Below are 22,434 nucleotides of genomic sequence, written 5' to 3'. Positions count from 1 at the left end.
ATACTTTTGAACGTCAATGAAGTTTCTATTTAACCAGATCTTATTCAACCATTACTGTAGTATAAAAAGGTACAATTTGCAAATGTTTCTCTAATTTCAAATGATATGGCAGAGTTTCCACGTTTCGTATTTTAACATGTTTTGGACAAATCTTTATCAAAACTTACAGGTTAAAGTCAAATTAGTAACAATGAATTTGTTACACATTTTGGTGGTATATTGATGTTCAGTTAATTGCTTATCACAACGTTAAGACAGGTGATTAAAGATGGAGCTAACTATGGCTTAATGTTAAAGTGCTTTAGTAGCATAAATTACTTTCATAAATATCTAAATCAACACAAGAAAGCATGTTTGCTTTTAAATGTCTTAAATTGTAAGATGCAGGATAGTATGGTTTCCGTACTTAAAGCCTGAAACCGGCATGATTGAGTCAGTTACTTTAAGGTACATCAAACGATACCTATTATGACGGTTAGCTATTCAATTACTTGAAGGTGCACCAAACGATACTTAAAGTTAGATATTCTGTTCAACAAATAACCAAAATTATCAGGATGCAATTAACGAAAAGTAAAATGAAAAGTAAAAGATATCATCGCGACAAAAGAAAAAAATTAAACTGTTTCCACACAAAATTATATAAACGGGAAACAAAAGATTGAATAGCTCGAGTGTTCCTGATTTATTGATGGCACTTCTTCGCAGAAATCAAAATCGTATGATGAGACGTATTAGATGACGAGTCATTCACCTGGGAAGCAGGTACTTAGTGTATAATTAACGACGTAGTGTATGGAACATATATTGTTCATCTGTGACAAACATTGTTCTACAACTTATGGTATCGTTCGTAAAACACTTTTATGGAATATTTGTTCCATGACCAATATAGCTTATTAATCAACTAGCATGTAGACAGCCATTTTCTATGGAATAACTACTACTTATGAAAGAATGAATTTTAGTTATTGTACACAATTATCAACTGAATTGAAGATTGTGTTTCTTGAATGAAAAGTTTTAACATGAAAATAATGGAAGAATCTTCCCAAGATCGTTTTGGCGATATTTTTTTATTTTTTAATCTTTCCTCATTTTCTGTGTACATGTAGGGAAAGGTATGAAAATCCCTATATTTTATCAATCAATTATCGATTACGGAAATCTATTCAATAACTAGCGTTAACTATTATTTATGACGACCCATAGACACGAATGATACCGTTTAAATAGTTAATATCATTGTTGTTCTGGTTCAGAATATTTCTCATATAAAACTCCTTGTTCTTCATTTCTTCCATTTGGTGTAAATTGTCAAACCAAAAAAAATTCTTGAAATCACCAGATTAAAATTTGTACACGGGGATAATACACTGCACTTACATGAAAACGTTGGGAGAAAAAGGCTCTAAGGAATTAAGCTAAATCCAATGAATCAAAAAACATCCTTGTTTATCTTTAAAATTATTCGGTTGTCAAACAAATCCCATTCGTTATGTGGATTTCGGTTTCGATACCCATTCCAGGAACGTGACACCTATTAGTGGCTTTGAACTAGCTGTCAGTAACTGCGAGTACTCTCATACCTGTACTAATTGTCTTTTTATTGTTGAGATGTGTAAATACCCAGCCACGTCCACTCTGTATTATTTGTATTTGTATCAATCTGATGAGTAAAGCCTTTTACAATCGATTTTTATAGTTCGATCTTATGTTGTATTGTTACACCACTGTCCCAGGTTAGGGGAGGGTTGGGATCCCGCTAACATGTTTGACCCGCCACATTCTGTATGAATGTACCTGTCCCAAGTCATGGGCCTGTATTTCAGTGGTTGTCGTTTGTTTATGTGTTACATATGTGTTTTTCGTTCATTTTTTGTACATTAATTAGGCCGATAGTTTTCTCGTTTGAATTGTCTTACATTGTAATTTCGGGGCTTTTTACAGCTGACTATGCGGTATGGGCATTGCTTATTATTAAAGGCTAATTTCTGTTTCATTGTGGAGAGTTGTCTCACTAGCAATCATACCACATCTTGGTTGTTTTTATATTCCATAACAAATTCTAAAACAAATAACATTTCTAGTGCGAAATATAACATTTTACTTATATAATCTTTACGAAGAACACTAAAGATCAAATTCTAAAACAAATAACAATTCCAGTGCAAAATATAACATTTTTCTTGAATAATCTTTACGAAGAACACTAAAGATCAAAAGTATCAGAAGCGCTGTTCATAAAACACTTCAGGTTTAAACAATTGAGACTATAGAAATACAGACAGAGCTTCAGTTTGTAAATAAATATGTAAGTTATTTAAAGCTATTCGGGTGATGTCACTGCTGGTAGACGTTTCTTTCGCGATGGTATCATCAGCAAAATAGTCAGCACCTTTTCTGTTGTCATAATTGATATGCTCATTTTCTGTTGATTAACTGCCAAATAGGTTTCTCAAACTCTTTGATTTGATCACCACTGATGAGGTTGATGTAAACAAAACGTGCGCCTGGCATACCAAAACGTAGATGTCTGGTGTCCTTTATGAGATTTGATCAGATTTTTTAGAATTCCTGTGTTGACCAAGACAACGACTTATTTACAAATACCAATTACTTTTACTACTGATTACTAAAGAAACAAAAATCTATTACCTTTGTATGCACAAATGGATTTTTATTTTGAACAAGTATTTGCAGTCGTGACAACACAGCAATGATTTATTAATTGTAAATATGTTTCCAGGAAGTTAATACTAAAATCATTTAGTGGCAGACGTTTCATGATGACAATAACGAGTTACAGTGATTTAGTATATATTTCTTTGCACTCATTGCATCTATTGGCGATTAGAGGTAGAATAATTCGTAAGAGGACTGTTATATTAAACTAACGTCAGCGAAAAAGCTACTATATTTTGAAACTGCACCAATATATATGCCTAAAGTGGCACTTTGATTGACCTCATATTTTCGTGCGACAGAGTTAGGTCAGTAGTGCCACAATCAAAAATACACAGTGGTAAAAACTGTTAAGATACATTTTATACGAGGTGTCTCCCTCGTTCAAAGTCGTGATTTTTATACAAATTGTTTGCTTTATTTTCGAAAATTTCGGGGTATTTCGTTAACGTCTGTACTAGGCTTTGAACTTTCAAATATTGTTGCAAAAAATAATTAGTGCAAGAACTATGGTGATTTTCTAGTTCATTTGAACTATTATTACCTGGCATATGTGGCATTAGACGATAATGTTAATTCTTTTGGGTCAATTTTGTTGATATAAATACCCATGTATTAATAGTTATGTATATATGTGCCTCTCCAAATGTTTGGCTCTGAGTATCAAGATAAATCAAGTAATGTAGATATACAAATTAGATGCACAATAGTAAAAAGTTTTCTATTATTTCACCATTGACAGAATACCATATATATTTTTATAAATAATGGATTTGTTTATCTCAATCGATATATGACTTTTGAACAGCGGTATACTATTTTTGCCATATTTCACTTCACAAAAAAACGGCGTTTACAACATCTCTGACACATTCTTTGTATGTTTTATGAAACTTTTGAATATATTTCGCCAAGACATTATGAGTTTCTCATCATCAAATGAGTTTGAATGTCCAATTCAGTATATTTGATGTGTTTTCTTATAACAGCTTTTATTACAAAAGATCTAAATACGAGATTCATTTACGAAATCTATCAATGGATCCCCTTTGTTATTTTTTTTCCTTAAGCAATAACATTAAAATGTCATTCTCACAACCTTTGTGTGTTTCGCATCATACCTTATGTCAGAAGAAGAAAATTAAATGGTCATTTTTCTTTTAATTTCGAGCAAGTGTTTGAGATAACTATTTTACTTTTAAAGACAAAAGCGCTTCTGACTTATGTCGCTGACATCGCTTCAATTTGCACCAAGAGAGTATTTGTCTCAATTCAATCATATATTACTCTATATATAAAATGATGCATTTCAGGAAATACGTAAGGTACTTGAGTCGCATGCTAATGTGACTTTGTATGACAGTTGTTGTCTTATTCCGTTGTTTGATATAGTAGAGCACTTGGTTTTGTCAGTTTATATAGAACTGTCCTTTGTAAATTTATCTTGGAGGTATTTTTGTTATGGCATTTTTTCTCTTTTTCAAAATATTGTCTAGATCAATTCTGATTAAAATACCGCTGAGGAGGTATTTTGTTATGGCATTTTTTTCTGATTGTGCTTATTTTTATAACTTGAATACATTCGTCTGATGACGTAAGCCCAGCAGAAACTGTTGACGTATCATACTTTCATCTTTTGGAAATCCGTACTGTTATACTGAAGATCTAGTGCATATCTTGCCCTTAATGAACTATTTTTTTCCTTTTTGACATCAAATTAATAAAACAATACATTGCAAATAAATAAAACCGTTCAATCCCCAAGGGTGAATGAAGAAGCACAGGTGTGTAAGATAATTGTTATTAATAACATTAAAGATACCAATTTGTCTGTACCAGATGCACATTTCGACAATTTAAATCTCTGCGATGAAGCTCGAGGCCAAAATATATGAAAAGATACATTAATAATTAAAGAACCTTAGTGAGCACGCTCACATACCCCACGTCCCCAAATTGGCATTGGAGAAATTAAATAAGTGTAAAAAAATATGTATAAGAAAAAATAATGACTAATAATTTCTAGTCAATATGCACATCACACACATCTACACAGTATTGTCATTAAATTCTGTTGTGTGGTTTGAGAGGAGTTGCGATGAAAAACTGTTGCTGTAGTACATTAAAGTAAATGAGTTCAAAGAGGCGTAACTCCTTGAAAAAGAAATTGAATCGCAATTTCTCGTCGATATGCACAACTACATAGTATGTCCTTATTATCTGAAAAGGTTTCGTGAAATTCTCTGTTGTGTGGTTTGAGAGGAGTTGCGATGGCAAACTGTTGCAGTGGTACATTAAAGTAAATAAGTTCAAAGGGGCGTAACTCCTAGAAAAAAAATTGAATCGCAATTTTCCGTCGATATGCACAATTACATAGTATGTCCTTATTATCTGAAAAGGTTTCGTGAACTTCTGTTGTGTGGTTTGAGAGGAGTTGCGATGACAAGAAACAGGACTGACGGACTGACGGACGGTTGGACGGGTCAAAAACATTATACCCTCAGCAACCCGTTGCGTGGGGTATAATTAATTAAACATTTTGTTTGTGTGCATAAAACTCTTGTATTTGTAGTTGTTTGGTAAAAAAATTTAAATATTAGAAATGAAAAGCATGTTGTATAGTCAATTTGATAGTAACGAATATGACAATATAATGTTTTAATGGTCACAATGTGTAAGGCTTTCCCCTAACTTTCGGTATGAACGTTAGTAATAACAGCTAACAATTTGCAACACTAGTATACCGGTGTTCATAAATTGATTAACTGAAAACAAATCCAGGTCACAAAAACAGACATCCAAATATCCTTTGAAACTTAATAAAACAAACTTGATCTTAAATATATTCTCTGTGAATCTATGTCCCTTTCAGTTGAACAATCAATATCTTCAGCCATCGCCTTTCTTTAAATACCTCAAAATTGTTGTCTTTGAACGTTTCAAATCCTTTATCCAGAAACGTGCTCAACACAATTTAATACAATATTGTATGTGCTAATTTCACTTAAGGTGCACCAGAGGGCAGTGACGGTGATACAATCATAATTTATTTGTACAACCAGTACGATACAAGAATGCAATATATAATACCGGTGTGATAATACCAATACAATAAGTATAGAGTATAACATGCCCTTTTCCATATTGGCCCTGGTATCATCCCGAGACTCCCATATCGGCATCGAGGCTTTAGCCGAGGGCCGATATTGGTCGAGGGATGATACCCGGGCCAATATGGAAAATACATGTTATAATCTTTTTATCACATATTTAAGTTCTGCAGAAAAGAGAAAAAACGTAAATTATAACAATTTTATGATACATAAAAGGTAAAATCTTTTAAGCAAATAATCACAAACGTGTTTCTGAGGATGCAATGACGTCACGTCATTTGGAACAGGGCACAATATGGATATGTCTTTTTTGCCCCGGGCAATTTGGAGGTTATTGCATATGCAAAACCTACGGTATTCATAACAAATATGTGATAAAACATAATTTTAAATGTCTATATATCTGCCATATGGATATTTGCGGCAACGCGACCAAAAGGGATACCGCATTGGACGGCGCTAAATTTGGAGTTTAGTATGGCGTTCATTATCAATAAACTAAACGATTTTCTCTCCAGATATGTTGGTAAGTCGCTCACCTATGGACATTTTTTTCTTATTTTTTTCTGTAGACTTCGTTTGGTATTTTTAATAAGACATTTTTTCCACTGATTATTCATAAATGTCTGATGACGTAAGCCGACTAGAAATTGTTGACACATCTTATTTACATCTTTTGGAAACCCGTACAGTTATACAGAAGATCTAAAGCATATATTGCTCCTAATGAACTATTATATAAATTACACTCTATTACGTCTGTTCGATATCATTTTCATTTTCAACATCAAATTAAAGAAATAACACATTAAGTAAAACAGTTTAATCCCCAAGAGTGAACGAGGAAGCACATGTGTGTGAAATAATTGTTATTAATAACGTTAAAGATACCACTCTTAATGCACCAGATGCACATTTCGACAATTAAAATCTCTTCCGTGATCCTCCAACCTAAAATATATGATAATCCTAAAATTATATAAAAAAAATGAATAAAAACGAAAAAAAGAACAATACGCAGAGCCAAAGCCAGGTAAGGAACAAAGAAACCCGAGCTTTTGCATGAGGGAGATACATCCATTGATTTAAAATTATTTCCAACATGTTTTAACAGCAAATAATAATGGAACACTTTTATCATAATTTCATGCAATTACCACAGTACCACAGTACTGGCTAATGTGAAGTGATACCCCCCGGGACTATCAGTCCACCAGCACAGATGTTGACCACGTGGCAATAGTAACACTATCAATATATTTTTTTTGCAACAAATGCACATGTTGGTGAAAAGTTGTGTAAAGGACCAACAGAAATGAATAAAAAAAAAAATTGCGGATTTTGTTTGTGTCTGCATAAAACTCTACCATTTGTAGACGAATGGTAAAGTTTTGAAAGCTCATAACCTACGCAAATGAGAAGACTGTAGTACAATCAATTAAATAGTAACGAATGTTTCATGTTAGATTATCAACATGCATCTACCAACAATAGACCGATAAAAAGATGTAAGAATATGTGGTATGAGTGCCAATGAAACAACTCTCAATCCAAGTATTTTGATTTGATGTTGTTTCTACATCAGTTTAGCTGATTTGAACTGTCTTTGGGTTGTTTTTGATGACTGTTTGATAATACAGCTCCCCACGTATTCGCACATATTTTTCAAAATATTGTCTTGATCAATTCTGATTAAAATACCGCCGCAAATTTAGTACGACACACCTTGATTTACTGCTAAGATGGAAAATTAAATGTATATTTGTATAGAGCAGAATGAATAAATTTACTTTGCGATCACGAATACAATATAAAAAAAACAGAAACAAAGAGGACAACACATTAAACACATGTATAAAAGAACAAATGTTACTGCAAGATTAATTATGTTCTTGAGTTGTTACAAAATAACTTTTGTAGGAGTATTTTTAAATACTTCTCGTATAACTATGAAGTTCTGCAAAAAGTGTTTCATTAATATAGTATTTTTTTTTTAGAAATTATTGTACTATATCAGCATTATATTCTCACAATATTGGATTTGTTTAAAGTTGAATTCGACAGTTTCACATGTGTGATATATGTAAGATGATTGAACTTTCGTGTATCAGTCCAGTTCTTTTAAATTATTCCACTTCAAATAAATGCTTTTCTTATTTATTAAACTACTAAAGAAGTACTATAATTTTTTTGTACATTTATAGAACAACACAATGGGACCTTCGCATTCGTAGTACAATTATTCTAGTGCTATAAAATTAGATAATACAACAGTACCAACGATTGGGAGTACTGTATTCCGACTTTAATGGTCAGCTTATTTTCTGTGCTATGATTAAGCTCATCATAAATAATAGGATTAAAACTGTGTACACGTCTAGTAAAGGCTCATCAGCGACGTCCAAAACAAAGATTCTAGTAATATAAACTTATATTACTAAAAAATGTACATTTGCAAAAGAATCAATTGAGATAGAAAACATTTAAAGTAGAATTTGTTGTAGATGCGCCTGTTTGTCTTGATCTGGTCTTTTTGCTTTGTCGAATGTTTTTATTGTTAATCTGATAAAGACATGTGCTACTATTTACAAAACAGTATTTTACGCATATCAACCATCGACGTTATGAAATTTTAACATCTGCATTGAAGAGTTGACTTGAAGTACCTGTGATTATGTGGTTACTAAACAAATCATATTATGTAATATCGAATTCAGTTAAATGATTAATTAGATTTTGACATGGAATTGCAATTTTAACAGACAGGTTCCTTTACAACTGTTAATTAAATTGTGTTGCTACCTTTGTTCGTGGTTTAAGGAGAAAGCTAAGGTATGCCGCACCTGTTGTTCAAACCTTTTCATATTCTAATGGATAAAATATGTTTAAAACAAAATCTCATTCTTTATTTTACTGAAAAAATCTGATAAAAATTTATCAAAATTCAGAAATGTACCAGGAAAATTCATGTTAAAAACTCTGTCGATAATACAGCAGAAAAACAGAATCCTTCCTTGGTGTTTCACCAACATAAAGCATAAACTTGACTGTATAAAAATCTTATTTTTCATATCCCATTTAATTATGTATGTTTCAAAAGTAAGGACTGCACGAATGAGTAATACAAAAACTTATTTCATGTGTACAGGTCTAAATGCTTTTATCTATTTGACCTTTTCTAAGTTTCGGTTCTGATTGATGCTGATGAACAACAATCAAAAAATTAACAATTGGCGCAGCAATTTTTTTTTAATCGATTTATTCTGACACAAAGCGCTTCAGAATCGATTGTTCAAAAAAGACTTTTACTTTCTTTTATTGTCCTAGAAGAGTACGCATGTATTACAGTAGCTTGTGAAAAATATAAATCTTAAACTCTAAACCATAAAAAAAAATAAAAACTGACCAAATCATACGCTACCAACAGAACAAGTGAATTCTTGACTTGGTATAGGAAATAAATATTTACTAGCAAAAGCAACCAATAATATCATGTTCTCAGCTCCAAAGATTGTTTTATAAAGAAAACTGTTTTCACTTACAAAAATTTGATTTAGCAAAACCTCTAAATTTATCAGTGTTGCTGACACTTTTAAACTTTTAGATGCAGAATTATCTAAGTTATATTACTGAAAGTTTTTACTGTTTTGACAGTATAGTGAATCGTGTTTTTCGTAATCTGTGGTTTCAATTGTTATTATTTGGTATCATGATAACCGAGATATATGTTGGTTCTTTTCTATGAGTTAGTTCTATAATCGCTTTGATATGTTGATTATTACCACAAGTTTTTTTTCAAAATGTTGTTCTTCATTAATTTAAATGCTTTAATGATGAGTTTATTTAAAAAGAAAAACTTGTTATTTTCGCTTAAAATCTTGTTTTCTTTTCCATCTGCTCTGAATAGAATTTAATTTAAATATTCTTCGGTTTTTTTAATTGTGCTGAATTTGGGATAAATACGAATCAGGGATGGGGTAATCGTAATCTGTAATCGTAATCGATTGTAATTGATTACATTTTTTCAAGTAATCGACAGTAATCTGTAATTGTCCATATTTTCGATTACATGTAATCGTAATTTAATCGATTACAGCAAAAATTATGATGTAATCATCGATTACTTTCGATTACATTTCGATTACTTTAGTAAAATAGTTTGATAAAATAAAATCTATAATTGAAATGAAAAAAGACAACTGCATGTATTCATCAGCATGATCAGTTTAAAGTACTGATAAAATAGAGTGTATTAATATTACTTAAGAGTTTATAAGATTAACCAGATCTTCTTAAAAAATTTACTTTATTTTCAGCATTTGAAATAAAAGACGTTTGATGTTTTTCAATACTTGTAGACCTTCTATATCATGTAAAATAAACAAAAAAGTAAAAAATAAGAAAAATAAATTCAAAATAGGAAAATACATGTAGTCTTAAGTTTAGTTATGTACTGCATTGAAGTAGTAAGTGTAATTAATCAATTTATGTTCGAATAGATAACCATTGAATCGTCATAATGATAATGACATCAAATAAAGTTATATATTAGTGTTTATACTTGAATTCGTATGAAGCTTCCAGATATTTGTAAACTTTCAAAGTATAGACAAATTTTCATAAACAGTTGATTGTTGTACAACTCAGTGTGGATCTTATGGAAAGAATACAAAATCATTTTTATAAATGCATTGAATTTTTATTCAGTACTAGATACATGTATTCAAATTTTGCCACTAAAATGTATATTGTTTATGATTTTGAAATCTCAACAATCTTCTTGTTTTTACTAATCAGATGACCAAAGACTTATAATAAAGGAGACACAGACTTTGTTTTGATATCAATTAAGTCTAATATAATTAATTATAAGTGAGAGATTTATTCACTATATATTCCCCTAAGTTATAAATAATTCTCCATTGACAGTTTTATTAGGTGTAATTAGGGGGGTTATCCAACCAAAGGGATGAATTCATAAATTATATAAATTTCCATCTTTTAAATTTTTATTTTTTTTGTTTTTCAGAGGTAGGAAACCTCTTTCATTGCCAAGATTGAATTTTATTCAAATATATCTGATAATAATAAGTTATTATATCAAACTGAAGTCGGTATAACAGAAAAACTTTGCAAACCATTGACAAAATTAACTGCAATATTAAGAATCAATTGATGCAATGGTTGCATATGCATGTTCTCATGTTGATCATCACTCACTTAAGATTTTTTAAATAGTTTAAACTCTCTGAAAGAGCTTCCATCAACCGTCAAAATAACATTTTATTAACCATACTTTAAAAGCTGTTTTTGTAATGTTCTAAATTTCCACTCTAAATAAGTTGAGCAACATAGTTGTGTTTAAACTTTGTTAATTATTTGCAAGCGTGTAATCGACATTAATCGAAAAGTAATGTAATTACTTTTGATAAAGTAATCGATTGTAATCGATTACATACAGAAATCAGTGTAATCGATTATTAATCGATTGCACAGAAAACCTTCATGTAATCGATTATTAATCGATTACATTTGTCAGTAATCGTGCCCATCCCTGATACGAATCATGGCTAAATTCATTGAAGTTCAGTTATTATATTTGTTAACTAATGGGTTAATGTTTGCAGTTTTAATTGTATTGAATCTGCTACAAATAGAATTGAGTGCATTTTCTCATATACTTCTGTCTAACACTGTATGAAATATCTGTATTATAGGTAAACATTTACTCATAAAAAGATACTAAAAATACCAAACGGAGTTTCAAACACATAATGCGAAAAAAAAACGACAGAGAGATACCAAGAGATTACATGATACATTTACAGGGAATTTGCTTTAAAAGATGTATGCCAATTTTTTTAACATGCGAGACTATCTATGTGGGCAACTTAATTCTTGAAACTGGCGCACTCGCTTCGGAAGTTCGTTTATTTGATATGATATTGTCAAAAATTTAATTCTGAACCGTAACATTCATTACCTTACAAATATATGTGTTAATTTTTGTAGTATATTGCTGGATAATCATAGAATTTTTATTTATTTTTTATATTTTATTAACATAACAGTCAATTGACAAAATTATTCTGGAAATCATATTTGATTTCAATAAATACAGTAAGGCCATCGGCGTACAAACTATTTTGTCGATCTCAAAATTTTTCCGTAATCATTTTTTCGCTTATTATATCAGGATTTCTATTATAAATGCTTTCAACTAACAATTATGGTGGCTCCGCTGTTCTGAACCAAAGGATTTAAATGAAAAGTCATTTCTTCTAGTTTTATGAACACAATTTTGATTTAAATGAATCATAATCGAATATTTCTGTCGCATATGGTATCGGATAGCGATATGTTTTTGCCGCCTTATTCATAAACTCATCAACCGATTGCAGTAGTTTCCATCATGCAAGTTGACTCTTTGATTCAAGTTGCATTCAAGAGAGAATTTGTTTAAATCATATACATTACTCTATATATTATACTGATGAACTTCGTCGATGATCCTTTTGTACCGAATTTTTTACTATCGGAAACAAGTTAGGTACTTGAGTTTCATTCTTATGTGACTGTATATGACAGTTGATGTCCAATTACGTTGTTTGATATGGGTTTGGTTATGTCCGTTGTTACAGAATTGCCCTAAATTGTAGGTATTTTTGTTTCATCCTTTTTTACTCTGAGTATGCTTACTTTTATAACTTGAATACACGAGCCTTATGACGTAAGCCCAGCAGGAACTGTTGACGTATCTGATTTGCATCTTTTTGAAACCCGTACTGTTATACTGAAAATCTATTACATGTTGTGAAAGTAAGGAACTTTTATATGAATTTCACTATAACTACTTTGCGATTCCGTGTTCCTTTTTAACATAAAATTATGGAAATAACACATTGCAAATGAATTTTGAAAAGGGAAATCACCAAAGGTGAATGAGGAAGCACATGTGTGTAAGATAATTGTTATTAATAACATTAACGATACCATTTTTTTTGGGGCACCAGATACCAACAAGTAATGTCTCTTCAAAAATGCTAAAAATTAAAATATTTGAAAATCCAAAATAATTTTCCAAAAAATAGCAAATATACCAAAAACGACAAAACGCAAATCAAAAGCCGGGAAAGGAATTACAGCTTTGCATAAGGGATGTATATATTCCTTGAACTGAAAATGTTTCCAAAATGTTGTAACAGCAAATTTAGATAACACAATATCCCCATTTTCATGCGAGTACTGATGTAAAAGCTACTGGAATAGTAATACCCTCGGAGACTACCACAATCTCCCAGCGCAGGTATTGACACAATGAAACTTTTGACATTAACGGTACCAATATTTCTGCGTTAGATGCAAATTTTGACAAAAGTTATTTAAAGAACCATTAATAATGGATTAAATTAATCCAGATTTTGGTTGTTTGTGTATAAACTGTAGTTTTTGTTTTTCTTTAATAACTTTTGATATTAACGAATAAAAAAAAAATCATTGGTTTAATGGTCACAATGAGTAAGGCTTTCCAAACTTTCGATCTTCACGTTAGTGATAACGGCTCAATATACTAGTATGCAACAATAGTATACCGAAGTTCATAAAGCCGATGTGTAGTATTTAGCCTATCGGACTATTAACACAAAGGTTCCGGGAGAGAATCAAGGACTGCATTTCTAGCTCTCCCTTGAAACCATTTGCGATTATGGTCTTGAGAAACGATGATAGTCCGTCGAAAGGGGACACGATAAATAGTTGAGCCGTGCTAAGAGAGCGAATATGTCTTGTGCGTTAAAGACATCCTTGTTTATTATTTGTCTGTTTGTCTTTCTATTTTTAGCCATGGCGTTGTCAGTTTATTTTCTATCAATGAGGTTGGCTCTCCCTCTGATATACTTCGTCAATCTTTTGTTTCACAATCCACTATAAATAAATATGTTTAAATTAAATCGATTATACGAAAGCAAATCCAGGACACAAACCAGACATTAAAATATCTTTTGAAACTGAATCAAATGGTCGTGTTATAATTTCCTGTTGTCAAAACTTAATTTTTTTAACTAAAGATTTAATTATCCCAGGCATTGATTACCTTAGTCGTATTTGACGCAACCTTTTCGAATTTTGGGTCCTCAATGCTCTTCAACTTTGTACTTGTTTGACTTTACAACAATTTTGATGTGAGCGTCACTGCTGAGTTTTCTGTCGAAGAAACGCACGTCTGGCGTATTAAATTATAATCCTAGTACCTATGATAACTATTTACACCACTGGGTATATGCCACTGCTGGTGGACGTTTCGTCCCCGAGGGTATCACCAGCCTAGTAGTCAGCACTTCGGTGTTGACATGAATGTCAATTATATGGTCATTTCAATAACTTTTCTGTTGTCAAAACTTCTTTTTTTTCAAAAAACTAAGGAATTTTGTATCACAGAAATAGATTACCTAATTCGTATTTGGTACAACTTTCTGGAATTTTGGTCCTCAATGCTCTTCAACCTTGTACTTGTTTGGCTTTACAGCTATTTGATCTGAGCGTCACTGATGAGTCTTATGTAGAAGAAACGCGCGTCTGGCATATTAAATCATAATACTGGTACCTTTGATAACTATCTAAATGTCTACAGCCTATATTTTAAACCAGTAGTGGGTTCCGATACTGAACTTGAATTTGTTTATCAGTCAAGCTTATTGTAAAAGTCTGTGGTAGTCTGTTCATGACTGTTTGGGTTTTACAACTCCCATGTATTAACTAATTGTCAAGAATATTGACTTGGTCATTTCTGACAAGAGTTATGACGCAAGTTCGGTAATTACACCTTGATTAACTACTAAGATAAAATAGTAAGGTTTTTTTTGTAAATATCTGATTTATGAGTTACTTTTCGACGACAATCACACCGGCACAAAACAGACTCACATAGGGCAACACATAAAACAAATGAATTAAAGTTCATCAATTCATTGCAAGTTTACATTGTTTCTTTAGTAGATAGAAAGATTCTTTCGCAGGTGTGCTTTCTAGTATTACTTGCATAACTATGAAGTTCTCCAAAAGTTATCTCAATAATATAGTACATTTTCTCTACTTCGAGGTTAGGGTGTATTTAACAGTTTTACACCTTTAACGTGTAGTCAATTTAAGATAATTAACTGTTTTGTACCAGTCCAATGCTTTAGAATTATTGCGCTTTCAATAAAATAAATCATCTGATCAAACTATAGAAAAACTATAACTTTAGTGTACCTATGTAGTACTACACAGTGAATCTTTCAAATTTATTGTACAATATTAATTTAGTATACTACAACTATAATACAGTGGTTTGGAATTACCTTATCAATACATAAATAATCAATTATTTAGGGAAATGTTTAGTTCTATATACTTATATATTAAAAATGTACATGTGAAAAAGTAGCCGTGCATAGATTTATAACTGATTTAATTAACTATGTATGCAGTGTTTTGTCTTGAGTTGTTATATGGACGGGTTGTTGTCTCTTTTCTCCATTTCCATTCTCAATTTTATTGGTCTTAATGTTACTACGAAATTTTGAACATCTGCATTGCGGCTTTGACTTGAAGTATGTGTGGTTATGTGGTTACTAATTGAATCAGATTTAAGAATTGAATGCTTCTTTTTGTAAATTTATTGGGGTGTAAAAGCGTGGACCGAAGTACATTTTGTAAGAAGCGCGGAAGCGCTTCATACTAAAAATGTGCGCACGGTCAACGCTTTTACACCCCTATAAAGTTACAAAAAGAAGCATTCAATACTTATAATTACATTTTTTAGCTATGATCATGAAAACACGAGTTTTATAAATTATGTATATTATTCACCCGTGCACTTTATTGTGGGACCACGTGCTATCATGAAAGAAAAGTTTTATTGAGTGATGCAATTGCTTACGGAATAACAAGTGATGTGCCGTTAGCCAATCAAAATAAAGTATTATAATGAAACATACATCTAATGTAATTATTTAATAATAATGAAATTCAGTTTGAGGAAACAAATATGACATGCCAAATTAAAAAGACCGGATATAGTTGATATTCTTGTACACGTAATATTGCATAAGTGAGCCTTCATATGCTTTGTATGTTGCTCAATTCTTTGAAACAAAACCTCAATAGATTAATTATGTTATGCTGTCCAAGCTTATAAATCTTTTTGACTAAGCAATCTGGATGAAAGTCAATTTAAAAATGCCAGCAATGTACGTAGGACTTGTGAAAAACATTTAAGTTAACTTTGATTGACTATAAAACGATATAAAAAAAACAGTAGAACTTAAACTTTTTCTTTTGTTTCATCCACAGGGTAGTTATGTAAAATTGTTTTAAAATCTTTCTGTTAACGACTACTTCAAACAGTTTTTTTATAGTCTGATAAAACCCAATTTATAAATCTCAAACTCGCTTCGATTTATTAGGCTTTCTCAACGTTACTTGATGACGTCCATTCTATAAAAGCATGATACATGTCAGTGTCATATGTTATAGGAAACAGATTTAAAAATATTTCGTTAGCCTATTAAGAGTGTACCGCTCTTATAATTCTTACTATTTGATCTTTCTCAAATTTAGATTGTGATTGTTTCTGATGAATTTTGCGCAGCACAGCGCTTTCTGTAAAATTGTTCAATATACTTTGTCTTTCTTCAGAGTCAGTTAAGAGCACGCATCATTTATTATAGTAGCTTTTGACAAATATAAATCTTAAACACTTTAAATAATGAAAAGATAAAAACTGACAATAGCATACGCTAATAATAGCGTATGTGAATTCTTGTCATGGTAAAGGACATAAATATATATTAGCAAATATAAAAAAAAAACGTGTGTCCTGCTCTCAGCTCGAAAGACTGTGTAATAAGAAAAACTGATTTCACTTGATAAAGATTTGATTTAGCAAGACTTATAAATTGATCAGTATAACTGAGACTTAAAAAACAGAATTATCCTTAGTAATATTAATGCAAGATTTATCCGTAAGAAGTTTTTGCTTTTTTGACAGAATAGTGAAACGTGTTTTTCATAACCGTTGATTTCAACGGTTGTGCACATAATTTGGTATCATGATAACCGAGATACTAGTATATTGATTTATAATCATTTTGATATGCGGACTTTTTATCCATGAACAGATTTCAAAGTAATGTTCTTGATTAAATCAAATGCTTTATAAAGATAAAACTTGTTATTTTCATTTAAATTCTTATTTTATTTTCCATCTATTCTAAATAGAAGTTACTTAAAAAATATTCTTCGTTTTTTAATTGTAACTGGGATAAATATGAATCATAATGAATTCATTCGAGTTCAGTTACTAAGTATTATATTTTAAAGTAATGAGTTAATGTTTTTAGTTTTAAACTATTGGATTTGCTAGAAATAGGATTGAATTAATTTAGTCATATTTTCTGTTTAACAATTAATGGCATTTCTGTATTAAATGTAAATATTTATGTAGCAAAGAGGCTGAGATTACCGAAAGGATATTCGAACTCATAATAGAAAAAAATCTGACATCAGGAAACTAATAGGAAACAGGATAAATGTACAGGGAAATTGCCATCAAAAGATCCATGCCATTTTATTAACATGTCAGACTTTCTATGTGAGTTTTGAGGGGGGACTAAATTCTTGAAATTGACGCTCTTGCTTCGGAAGTTATATCATTTAATATTATGGTGTCAAAAATGCTAATCTGAATCGTCATGTTCATTTACCATAAAAATAAATGTTTTCATTATTTGTAGTATTTTGCTGGAAGATCAATAAATTTTTTAAATTTGTTTTAATTTTTTAAAACATAAATGCCAATTGACAAAAGTATTCTGGAGATAATATTTGATTTCAATTAATACAGTAAGGCCATCGGCATACCAACTATTTCGATAACATAATTTGTTCGTAAACATTTTTTTTCTTATTAAACCAGGATTTCTATGACAAATGCTTTCAACTAACAATAAAAGGTAGTTACTGAACCAAATTCTTTTAATGATAAGTCATTTCTTCGAGTTTTATGAACACAATTTTGATTGAAATGTAACCTAATGGAATATTTGTGTCGCATATAATATCGGATAGCAATCATGTTATACAACCATATTCATAACCAAATTTAACAACTGAAATTGAGTCTCAATCAGTCATGTTGATTCTTCTGATTCTTTTGTTGTTGTAATAACTATTGTTTAGGATGATCATTGTTTCATGAGCAAATACCTGGTTTATGGATCTAAATAAAATATTGTGTTATGAACACCATATAAAGTCCCCCAACTTATAAAAATTACTGGCTTTACACAGCTGCCCATGTATATCTTGCTGGCGTACTAAATTATGAGCCTGGTACCTTAGATAACTAAATACACCACTGGGACGCTGCCACTGCTGGTATACGTTTCGTCCCCGAGGGTATCACCAACCCAGTAGTCAACACTAATATCAATTATGTGGTCATTTTTATACATTTCCTGTTTACAAAACTTTGATTTTTTTTATGCCAGGCATATATTACCTTAGCCGTATTTGGCACAACTTTTTGGAATTTTGGATCCTCAATGCTCTTCAACTTTGAACTTGTTTGGTAATATGAATATTTTGATACCAGCGTCACTGCTGAGTCTTGTGAAGACGAAACGCGCGTGTGGCGTACTAAATTATAAGCCTGATACCGTTGATAACTAATTTCAAAACTGTTAAAGATGATTGTTATTGATGAAATTGCCGCCGCATATTCGGTACGTATCACTTTGATTAACTACAAGGTCAAGGACGCAAGTCAAAGTTTATTTGTTTTTACAGTAAGCCGATTTATGTGAAGATTACGTAGTGATGACGGATACAAAACAGAAGTAAAAAAATAAATCCAAAGTAAAAAAACATCTGCCTTAAAGTACAAAATCCTTCTGCATGATAATGAATGTCTTTACTTGATTAGTTCGATTGATAATTTTCTATTTATACCCATCTCCAATGTAGCTTATCGGGTATACTTTATTTATAATATTCTATAAATTTATTCATGTCTGTTGCTTTTTTATTGCAACTTATTTTTAATTTGTTTGTTGTGTTTTGTCTGCTTGATTTCAAATATATGGACCCATAAATGGAACAACAAATATTAACACTTGACACTGAAATATGCTAAAAATTATAAAACTATATATACATAAATATATACCAGCCATCGGATTTACACTGATATCTTGAGCAACCAATTGCCATGTTGGAGGGACGATCCGAGTATCCGTGCATACAATCAGGTAATATAACATTGAATTCACTCAAATTAGAACGTTCATATATTGCAAATTAAACAAACAGATGGTTTTAATTAATGACTGCATTTCTAACAGCTTTCGAATTTGTACTTTAAGTACATCTGGAATTCTGTTGTAACAAGTAGCTGTTTATGTCGAACTTCTGAGAATGCTACGAATGCTTCCTTTCAATGTTTATTTGTTAAATAGTTTAAAGAGTTACTTCAAAGACAAAAAAAAATGCAATCGGTAACATATAACTTTTTAGTATTTTGTTTACTAAAATGTGTCACAATCTGCTTATATAAAGAAATAATTATATAAAGTATAATAGAATCATCTTTTAAACTAATTTTCCTAATGCCATTTTTTGAATATCGAATATTTGTGGGTTTAACAATTGATTACCCATTTGTTTAGATTTTTTATGCTAAAAGGTAAAAAAAAAAGGGGGACTAACAGACCAACATTTAACTTTTTGAATACAATTTAGCTAATCCAGTTATTTAAAGAATTATGAATTAACTTGAAAAAGATAACTAAAAGTTTTATACATTTTTAAGGGAGATATGTTTTTCTCCACATTTAAAATCTAAATATTTCCTTGCAGTCTATTACATTTGTAGTTTCGATATAAACACATAAAACATGGTAAAAAGTTATTTTAAATGTTATCGTTGGTCAATATTTACGTCTGACATATAAAATATTAAGCCAGGTATATATGATGAGTTTATTTACAGCCACTGGGTCGATACCACTGCAGCCATGTTATCGTAAAGTGGTTTTACTCAAACTAAAATTGAGAATGGAAATGGGGAATGTGTCAAAGAGACAACAACCCGACCAAAGAAAAAAACAAACAGCAGAAGGTCACCAACAGGTCTTCAGTGTAGCGAGAAATTCCCGCAACCGGAGGCGTCCTTCAGTTGGGCCCTAAACAAATATATACTAGTTCAGTGATAATGAACGCCATACTAATTTCCAAATTGTACACAAGAAACCAAAATTAAAATAATACAAGACTAACAAACCCAGAGGCTTCTTACTTGGGACAGGCGCAAAAATGCGGCGGGGTTAAACATGTTTGTGAGATCTCAACCCCCCCCCCCCTATACCTCTAGCCAATGTAGAAAAGAAAACGCATAACAATAAATACATTAAAATTCAGTTCAAGAGAGTTCTAAGTCTGATGTCAGAAGATGTAACCAAAGAAAATAAACAAAATGACAACAATACATAAATAACAACAGACTACTAGCAGTTTTAACTGACATGCCAGCTCCAGACTTCAATAAAACTGACTGAAAGATTATGGTTTCATCAGGCACAATCCTTCCCGGTAGGTGTTTAGTATCATACCATCATAGCATATATGAGAAGAACATAACCCGTGTCATGCCAACAACTGTTTTTTTTTAATAAATGTGTTTAGTTCCGATGAAAAGACCCTATAAGTGAATCAATATTAACGCCAAAATATGCAATCTTTAATGACCTGACTGCATGTAATAACAAAGACGTCTAAACTGTATGAATTTGTATTGATGACTGAAGTACAAGATAACGTCATAAGTATGCAACGTTGGATATACAATAATTCCGCGTTACGATAACGTTCTCTTCTGTGCGTGATTTCCAACATTCTCCGGCCCACGAAAAGTGAAAATTTAAAACTTGTAAAATAATTAAAGTCTCTCTGTTAAAGTAATAAAATGAAATTAACTTTAAATTCCATCATTAAAATTAAAACTTTTACCACAGTTCATAATATAATGTCACTTTGAATTAACGTTCAATTTTCGCTTCAAGTTCTCCCTGAAGTCCAAGTCCTGATTCGTTACATGTTTTGCCCTCGCGATCTTTGGGTGTGTTCGAATCATTGTCCTGTTCCTTTGTGTCACATATATTGACTTCATTCGTACTTATTTCCAAAGGGTAAAGTTTCTTTATTGGCCTTGAAATTATTCCGTTTTTCGTTCTCAACATAACTGACCTAATGAGTCCATCTTGTCCAAAAACAAGTTCTTTTATAATAGCTAGTTGCCAATTAATCCTGGGAGTTTCATCGTATATTTGAACAATGTCACCAACTTTGATATCCTGGTCACGGCACCAATATCGTAAAGTGGTTTTACTAAAACTGGATGCAATAACAAAGACGTCTAAACTGTATGAATTTGTATTGATGACTGAAGTACAAGATAACGTCACAAGTACACAACGTTGGATATACAATAATGCTGCGTTACGTTAACGTTCTCTTCCGTACGTGATTTCTAACACATGTAGTAAGCATATCTGTTTTGTTATGAAATGAATAATCAATGAAATTGTAAGAGTTTTAAATTACTTTTTACATAAACCAAACATACCTCTTTGTCTTGGTTACACAATTTAAGTCTGGTTTATATGATGACTTTACAGATGGATAATTCAAGGGAACCATAAGTCAAATATATGTAAAATTTGTTAGAAATTGGAAACTTGTAGGAAAACAAAATACTGAGACATCTATAAGAGGGCAAAGCCAAAGAAGTTATAAAACAAATACTAACATGTCGGAATTATGTTATCGTTGGAGACATTGTAGTTACATTAAGGCATGGACATTTCCTCGTACTTAATTGATATTTGATTGTCTTTCATTTTCATTTGTTTTGTCTGTGTGTCATTTTGTGTTTTTTATCGCATATTTCGTGACTCTGTATTAATACATCTCGTCATTGTTTTATTGTTGTATGTTAAATTTTTTTCTTTCTTGTCTTTCATTCTATAAATATGCCTTGTCTATATGACTTTGTTGCGTTTCTTTGTAACATATTTGTTTGTTTTTATAGTGATTAAGATTACAACACTATATTGACTGATATTTCCCAATTGTATGACATTTTTACCTATAATGTCTATTTGTTTTTGTTCACACATCGTTGTCAATATAATGAAATTCAATATGTGACTTTCATACAATTCAGAGGTTTGGCTAGCTATAAAACCAGGTTAAATCCACCATTTTCTACATAAGAAAATACCTGTACCAAATTAGGAATATGACAGTTGTTATACATTTGTTTGATGTGTTTGAGGTTTTGTTTTTGCAAATTGATTAGAGACTTTCCGAATTGAATTTTCCACGAAGTTCGGTATGTTTGTGATTTTACTTTTTGAAATAGGGTCGTTACCCATGCATCCACCTTTTCAAGTCATATTACAGATTTCCATGTATATAACTAGAATATTCTACTCTATTTTCGACGATGTTTACTTAATTTTATTTAGTTCATTTCCTTGACTTGGTTAAAATTATAATTTTAAAAATGTTTGAACTTAACTTCAATGCATTTATCAAA

The sequence above is a fragment of the Mytilus trossulus genome, unplaced genomic scaffold (assembly GCF_036588685.1).
Source record: "Mytilus trossulus isolate FHL-02 unplaced genomic scaffold, PNRI_Mtr1.1.1.hap1 h1tg000138l__unscaffolded, whole genome shotgun sequence".
Lineage (NCBI taxonomy): Eukaryota > Metazoa > Mollusca > Bivalvia > Mytilida > Mytilidae > Mytilus > Mytilus trossulus.
This window is presented reverse-complemented; position numbering follows the sequence as displayed.